Here is a 7983-nt window from a genome sequence, read left to right as displayed (position 1 = left end):
CTGCAGCGCCGGAGCAGTCGTCCCATGATCTTCCTTTGCCATCAGCAGGACCGTCTGCGGAGTTGGCAGCTACATTGCCGGCAGCTTCATACACGGAGCCGGATGCTGACGCGGAGGACGATCTTCTTCCTCTCTCTCAGTCCTTGACCCGGGCACTTCCTACCACTTCAGCTTCGGATGCCAGGGAGACCGAGGTGAGGGAAGTTAACGTGCCGCCAAGCCAGTTGCCGCAATCAACGTCCGAAGGCCTCCCTTCTCCGTCAGCGGAGGTGCCGGCAGATTTGTTGGTGAAAGCGCCAGCAGTGCCCCCTGTCACGCCGCTGGTGGAGGCTGCAAGAACGCTTTCAGCTGGGCCAAGGAAAGCGCCAGAGGAGGCGGCGGAGGTGGTGGAGCATCCTCTTATGGCAGGGTTGACTTCTCAGCCTGCTCCTGAGGTTCCAGCAGAAGGGCAGGGTACAGCAAGCAGGATGGTTGCTCCCGGGGGGTGTCCATCCTTTGAGGCAAGGTCCTTCCCGCTTCCCCCCTCTCGTCTTCCTCAGGGTGCCGCGGGGATATTCCCAGAAGGGGTATTTCCTTCTCAACAGGCTTATTTGCCCGGAGCCCCGGCAGACGCGCCTTTCACATCTTCAGAGGTCAACAAGATGATGGAGGTGGTAAGGTCTATCCGAGACCATACCCATTATGCCCCTTTGCTACTATCAGACGTGACTAGTCGCGGCATCTATGCGACCATCCGGGTAACTCCCGCTTTTATTTTTGTTAATCGCGTTCGATGGTATCAGCTAATCAGCAATTGGGAACGCAGGCCTTAGGTGAACTTCTGGAAGCGCACAACCGACTGCCCCAGGTGTGCCTTCAATTTCGAGCCTTGGAGGAGCAGGTGGCGGAGCTGCGGGGTCGAGAGGGGTCACAGATGAGTGAGCTGCAAGCTCGGGAATCAGCAGAGACTATTAAGGCTTTGGAGAAGAGGGTAGAGGAGCTACAGAGCCGGGAGACGTTTCAAGCGCGCGAGCGACAGGCTCGGGAAGCAGCCAGGGTCCTTGAGCTTCAAGAGGCTCAAAGCGAAGCTGCGAGACAGCAACATGAGGCCAGCCTTGCTTTAGCCCGGCAGCAAACGGCTGAAGACAGAGCAGAGAATCTAGAAGCCGAATTGCGAGAGGCCTGGGATCGAGCGCAGGATCTCGAGGAGGATCTTCATCGGAAGGGGGATCAGCTTTCCAAGGTATTGTCACAACTCAAAGATCGAGAAGATGAACTTTACCACTTGGAGGAGCAGCTTGACATCCGGGATGCTGACTTGGAATTTGTCTCGGATGAGTCCAAAAGACTTCAAGAGCAAATTAAAAAGCTGGAGGCTGAAGCCGAAGGCCTGAAGCAGCGAATTGCTGAACTGACGGATGCAGCCAGGGTAGTGGAAGGGGTGTCGGCCGATGCCCGAGGCGAGTTGGCTGCTTACAAGCTGAGTGAGGAAGACCGGCTTGAGGCGGCCAAGGAAGCCTGGCTAAAGTCTAAGGAATTCACCGATCAGTTCTTGGAGCGGACAGCCGGCATGCTTCAGTCTGGCTTTGAGGGAGCGCTGCGTCAACTACAAGCAGCAGGGGTGGACCTTCCGGATGAAGTGCTAGACAAACTGGATCCTCAAGAAGTTTGGAAGGCATTGCCGGCCGCTGCTCGGACGGCTTCGGCGATTATTAAGGGGCCCCCGGCTGGTAAAGGAAAGGGAAAAAGGAAGAAATGAATGTAATGGGTTTTGTCTTTTTGTATCGTTCTGGCTGCAATGACGGACTTTGTAGGTTTTCCTTGATTTACCATTTATCTTGGATGTGCTCGACCAAGTGACGTAAGTTGTTAGATAACTCCGTATCTTTCTACGAAGTTGCTTGAGGGTCGCTGAACTTAGTGATGTGAGGGCGAGGGTGACCTCTGGCAGAGTGACTCGGGCTTTGTGAATGATATCAGGGATATAGGATCCGAGCTGGCGGATGATTACTAGATAAGACTTATCCGGATACGCGGACGATTCGTAGGCGGTGGGGGGGGGGGGGGGGGGGCGTCAGATCTAGCAGGCGAGACATCGTATCCATACAAGTGGATGAATCATGGTGTCCGCGTCTGCGGACAATACGTATGCGTACGTTGTCCCTGTCGGTGGGGAGCTGTTGTTCGAGTTCGCGGTGAATCGGATGCTTACCTGTGTCATTGACTACCTCGCGTTTATCTCAATATCGACGATGGCGGACATTCCTCTACGTTTTGTTGTTTGGAGTAGGTCCTGGACCTAGTGTAGAGTCGGTGGAGTAGGCCCGAGACCTAATTGAGATGGAAAGGTAGGTGCAGAACCTACTTTGCCTTGATCATGGCTGGGAGAGCGCGGGAGAGATTGGGCCCTGAAAAGGGACCAATTGCCGATGGAGCAGGTCCGAGACCTGAATTGAGCTCAACCTTGGCTATGTCCTAGCCGAAGGGAGGTTGGACCCTGAAAAGGGCAATTGCTGATGGCGCAGGTCCGAGACCTGAATTGAGCTCAACCTTGGCTATGTCCTAGCCGAAGGGAGGTTGGACCCTGAAAAGGGCAATTGCTGATGGCGCAGGTCCGAGACCTGAATTGAGCTCAACCTTGGCTATGTCCTAGCCGAAGGGAGGTTGGACCCTGAAAAGGGCAATTGCTGATGGCGCAGGTCCGAGACCTGAAGTTAGCTATGTTGGCCCACAACTTCGACCGAGCAGGGAGAGTGTGACGCATGGCTGGCAGGCTTGTGTGCGGGGAAATCTGAGGAGACATGAATATTCTTAAGTATAAAAGGGGCAAGAAGGCGTACAATTTACAGTTGGCGTTGAGGAGATGCTATGTTTGATAGGGCCGGAGATGGGTGGCATTCCATGGTCTGATCAACTCCTTGCCCTTTGGATCGGTGAGGTAGTAGGCGCCTGAACTTGTTCTCTTGAACACTTTGTACGGGCCTTCCCAGGGCGGCTCCATTTTGCCTACTTCACCGGCGGGTTTTACCTTCTTCCATACCAGATCGCCTACTTGGAACGACCTGGGAATTACTCGTTTGTTGTAAGTGTTACTCATCTTCTGCCGGTAGGCGGCGAGTCGGGAGGCGGCTCGGTCTCTGTCTTCAGTAAGGAAGTCTAGCTCCAGCCTTCGTCGTTTACCATTGTCCTCATCATAGAGCCTTCTTCGATCGGACAAGATCCCGACCTCCATCGGCACTACAGCCTCTCCTCCGTACACCAAGTGGAATGGTGTCATACCGGTACTTTCCTTCGGGGTGGTCCGATGGGCCCATAACACACTTGGCAGCTCCTCCACCCAGCTGCCTTTTTCATGATCAAGCTTGGTCTTCAGACCATGTAGTATTTCCCGATTGGTTACCTCGGCTTGGCCATTAGCTTGTGGGTAGGCGACGGAGGTGAATGCCTGTTGAATGCCAAGTCCTTGACACCAAGCTTGGATCTTCCTTCCTTGGAATTGCCGGCCGTTGTCTGAGACGAGTCGATGAGGGATGCCGTACCGGCAAATGATGTTCTGCCATAAAAACTTAATAACAGCTTCCTCAGTGATGCGGGCAAGGGCTTCAGCTTCCACCCACTTGGAAAAATAGTCTACAGCTACCAGCAGGTACTTCTTCTGTTGTGGCCCTGTTGGGAAGGGTCCTACAATGTCCATGCCCCATTGGTCGAAGGGGCATGCGGTAGTAGAGGCCTTTAGTTTTTCTGTTGGCCTTCGTGAGAAGTTCTGATACTTCTGGCAGTGTAGGCAAGTGGACACCAACTTGGATGCGTCCGCTTGAAGAGTTGGCCAGAAATATCCGGCTAATAATACCTTTCGGGCCAGCGACCTTCCTCCGGCATGATTACCACAGCATCCTTGATGTGCCTCCCTTAAAACATAATCAGCATCCGCCGGCCCCAGGCACTTGAGGAGAGGGCGAGAGAAGGAGCGCCGGTATAGGTGTCCTTCGACAATAGTGAAACGGGAAGCATGCCTTCGGAGGGCTTTGGCCAGGCTAGCATCCGGGGGAGTGGTGCCGGTTCGGAGGAAGTCCAAGAAAGGGCTCCTCCAATCTTCCGGCTCGACTAAGGCCAGGGTATGATCATCCGATTCCGGTTCAACTTGAGCTACAAAGGAAACTTGTGAGTCTGGTCTCTCTGAATACCATTCTGATAGAGAGCTTGCTAACCGGGCCAACTCGTCAGCCTTGCTGTTTTCAGTTCGGGGAATCTTCTGGATAGTCACTTCTGCAAACTCTGTCCTCATCTTTTTAAAGGCTTCGGCATAACGGCGAAGCCGGTCATTATGAATTTCATATTTTCCTTCCACCTGTTGTGCCACAAGTTGTGAGTCAGAGTGAAGGTGGACCCGAGTGGCGCCCATCCACCTAGCTGCTTGAAGACCAGCAAGAACGGCTTCATACTCTGCTTCGTTGTTGGAGGCTCGAAAACTCAATCTGATGGAGAGTCGGATTTCTTCTTCTTGAGGAGAACTTAAGATAACCCCCACCCCACTCCCTTGCTTGTTGGAAGAGCCGTCCACAAATACTTTCCACGCTTGATCTGGCTCCCCGTCAGGTATTTCGGTGAGGAAGTCGGCTAAGGCCTGAGCCTTAATGGCAGTACGGGGCTGATATTGGATGTCATACTCCCCCAATTCCACAGTCCATTTAGCTAGCCGCCCGGAGATTCCGGGCTGGGTGAGGAGCCGACCCAAGTTACTATTAGTCAGGACTGTAACCGGGTGAGACAAGAAATATGGTCGCAGCTTCCGAACGGTCAGAACCAACATCCATGCTAACTTTTCCATGTTGGAATATCTAGTCTCGGCGTCTTTGAAAAGGTGACTAGAAAAATAAATGGGGTGCTGAGACTGACCATCTTGCTTTACTAGGACTGAGCTGGCAGCTAATCGGGAGGCCGAAAGATACATCCACAAAGGTTCACCCGGAGAAGGTTTAGCAAGCCGGGGGAGCTGGGAGAGGTATTCCTTGAGTTCTGAGAATGCCTTGTCACAATCTTCGGTCCACTGGAATTTCTGCGCTCTCTTCAACACTTTGAAGAAAGGGAGACTGCGTTCTGCCGACCGAGAAATAAACCGGGAGAGTGCAATGATTCGGCCCATCAATTTCTGTGCTTCTTTGAGGTTGCGGGGTGGAGACATTTGGGCGAGCGCTTGTACTTTGTCCGGATTGGCTTCTATTCCCTCTTCAGTCACTATATACCCAAGGAATTTGCCCACTTTGACTCCGAATAAGCACTTGGATGGGTTCAGCTTCAAACCATACTGGCGCAGAGTATTGCACGTTTCTTCTATATCCGCGATGAGGGAGCTTCCTTTCTCGGACTTGATCAGTATGTCATCTACATAGACTTCAATATTACGCCCTTGTTGATGTCGGAATATCTTATCCATCAGCCGCTGATAGGTTGCTCCGGCATTCTTTAGTCCAAACGGCATAACAGTGTAGCAAAAAGTTCCGTCTGCCGTTATAAAACTGACCTTATTTTGGTCATCTACAGATAGAGGGATTTGATGATATCCCTGATAAGCATCTAACATACAAATATATTCGCAACCGGCAGTAGAGTCTACTAGTTGATCTATCCGAGGCAGGGGGTAGCAGTCCTTCGGGCACGCCTTGTTTAAATCTCTGAAGTCTACGCACACCCTCCATTTGTTCCCCGGCTTCGGCACCAGAACCACATTAGACAGCCAAGTGGGGAACTGCACTTCCTTGATGTATCCGGCTGCCAGCAACTTCTGTACTTCCTCTCGGATAACTTTGTTCTGCTCCGAGCCAAAATGCCGGCGCTTCTGCTTGACAGGGCGAGCTCCAGGAAGGATGTTGAGATGGTGGATGGCGATAGATGGGGAAATTCCTGTGAGATCTTCCGGTGTCCAGGCGAAGACGTCCTGATTCCGTCGAAGGCATTCGGCCACCTCCAGCCTCAATTCAGCAGATAGGTCGGCAGCCACCTGCACTGTTGTTTCCGGTCGATCAGGGCAGACTTGCAAAAGTTCCTTCTCTTCAGAAGTTCGGGGATTTGGCCTTTCTTGAACTGCATGAACTCCAGCTTCTTGGGTCCGGGGAATCTTCCGAACTTCATTCCGAACGGCGTCCACATAGCATCGACGCGCCATCAATTGGTTGCCTCTCACTTCCCCAATCAGATCCCCCACCGGGAACTTAATTTTCTGATGATGGGTAGATGCGACCGCCGAGAAAGCGCCAAGTGTAGGTCTCCCTAGTATTACATTATAAGAAGATGGTGCATCTACCACAATAAAATAACAATACCTGGTCCTTCTAGCTGGCTCCTCGCCCAGAGAGATGGCGAGGCGGGCCTGTCCCAGGGGGCGAACTTCATTCCCCGTAAACCCATACAAAGCTGTAGCCATCGGCTCCAGATCATCTTCATCTATATCCATCTGGTCAAAGGCTCTCTTGAAAATAATATTAACGGAGCTGCCCGTATCCACCAGAACTCGGAAGATGTCATAGTTGGCTATTGTGGCTGTTATCACCAGGGCATCATCATGGGGAGTTTCTACTCCGTCTAGATCTTGGGGTCCGAATCCCATGATGGGTCCGTCCCTCCTGCCTCCCACTGTTACACTGCAGACTGCTAGCTGTCGGGCGTATGCTTTTCTTGCCCGATTGGAGTCTCCATCAGTAGTTCCTCCAGTTATCATGAAAACATGGCCTCTTGGAGCATTGTCTTGATTGCCGGCTTGAGGATTGCGAGCACCGGATCCTTGGGCGGTATCTCCCTCCTTCTGCGTCAAGGGCTCACGCTCTCGGGGAGAACGGTGGCGTTGATAAGTGGCCCGCGGAGAGAGCGGTATAGATGGAGGAATGATTTGAGTGTTACTCTCCCTTCGAGGCTGGGGAGCAAGTGCGGCTCTTCCTTGGCGCTGCTGCTCCTCAGCTTCCCTGAGGACTCGGGCGTACTGATAGCAATCCCGAGTGTCATGCGTCCGTGATTTGTGGTATGCACAGAAGTGGGGCAGCCATCGCGAGGGTCCTGAAGATGGCGTCGGTCTGGCTTCTACAGCTTGTATGGCGCGGAAACCGGCTTCTGGTCGAGGGTGCCGCTCCGGGCCTGGCCGTTGAAGTGGTTGAGGCGGTGGTCGTCGTTCATTTCGGCTTGCCGGAGCTGCCTGTTGACTCGGCCCGTGGTGGGGGTCAGCATTGGTGCGTCGAGCTGACTGGGCCTCCTCTACATGGATGTATTTGTCGGCTCGGGTCAGCAATGCATCAAAATTTTCTGGTGGCTTCTTGATAAGTGACCGAAAGAAATCCCCTTCAATCAGTCCTTGAGAAAAGGCACTGACTAAAACTTCCGACCGGGCAGCGGGAACTTCGCGTGCCTCTTGGTTGAACCGGCGTACATACTGTTTGAGTGATTCTTTGGACTTCTGCTTAATGGAGAATAGGTCCATCACTGTCTTTCTATAGGCCCTGCTAGTGGCGAATTGCCTCAGGAAGGAATCTTTAAAATCATGGAAGGAACAAATAGATGCTGGCGGTAGGTGGTTGAACCAGCGGACTGCTGCGCCAGCAAGAGTGGTGAGAAAGGCTCTACATCTGATGGCGTCGGTATATTGATGCAGTGTGGCGACGTTCTCAAACTTCCCCAAATGATCTTCCGGGTCAGTCGTTCCAGTGTAGTCCACCAGCTGGGGCCCACGGAAATGGCGTGGGAGTTCTTCCTCTAGAATCCAAGGGGCAAAAGGGGATTTGTGGGAGCTACTCCCTTCACCGGGGTGCAGATCCTTCCCCTTTGAGTGGCGACGAGGTGAAGCTCGCGCTGCTGCAGATTCTACGGACATTCCCCCATGGTCCTCGTACTGATGAAGGTGGGTTCGACCGTGGACCTGAGGGGCTGGAGCTCGATAGACTGGAGTATGATGGGCTGGGTCTTGCTGGGCCTGAGAGAGATGAGCCTGAGTATAATGAACTTGTGCAGGATGGACTGGTC

Source organism: Curcuma longa, chromosome 12 (assembly GCF_044706935.1).
Source record: "Curcuma longa cultivar G26 ecotype Majalengka, Jawa Barat chromosome 12, ITB_CL_G26_1.1, whole genome shotgun sequence".
Classification (NCBI taxonomy): Eukaryota; Viridiplantae; Streptophyta; class Magnoliopsida; order Zingiberales; family Zingiberaceae; genus Curcuma; species Curcuma longa.
The sequence above is the reverse complement of the archived record's forward strand: the minus strand, read 5'-3'. Positions refer to the sequence as shown.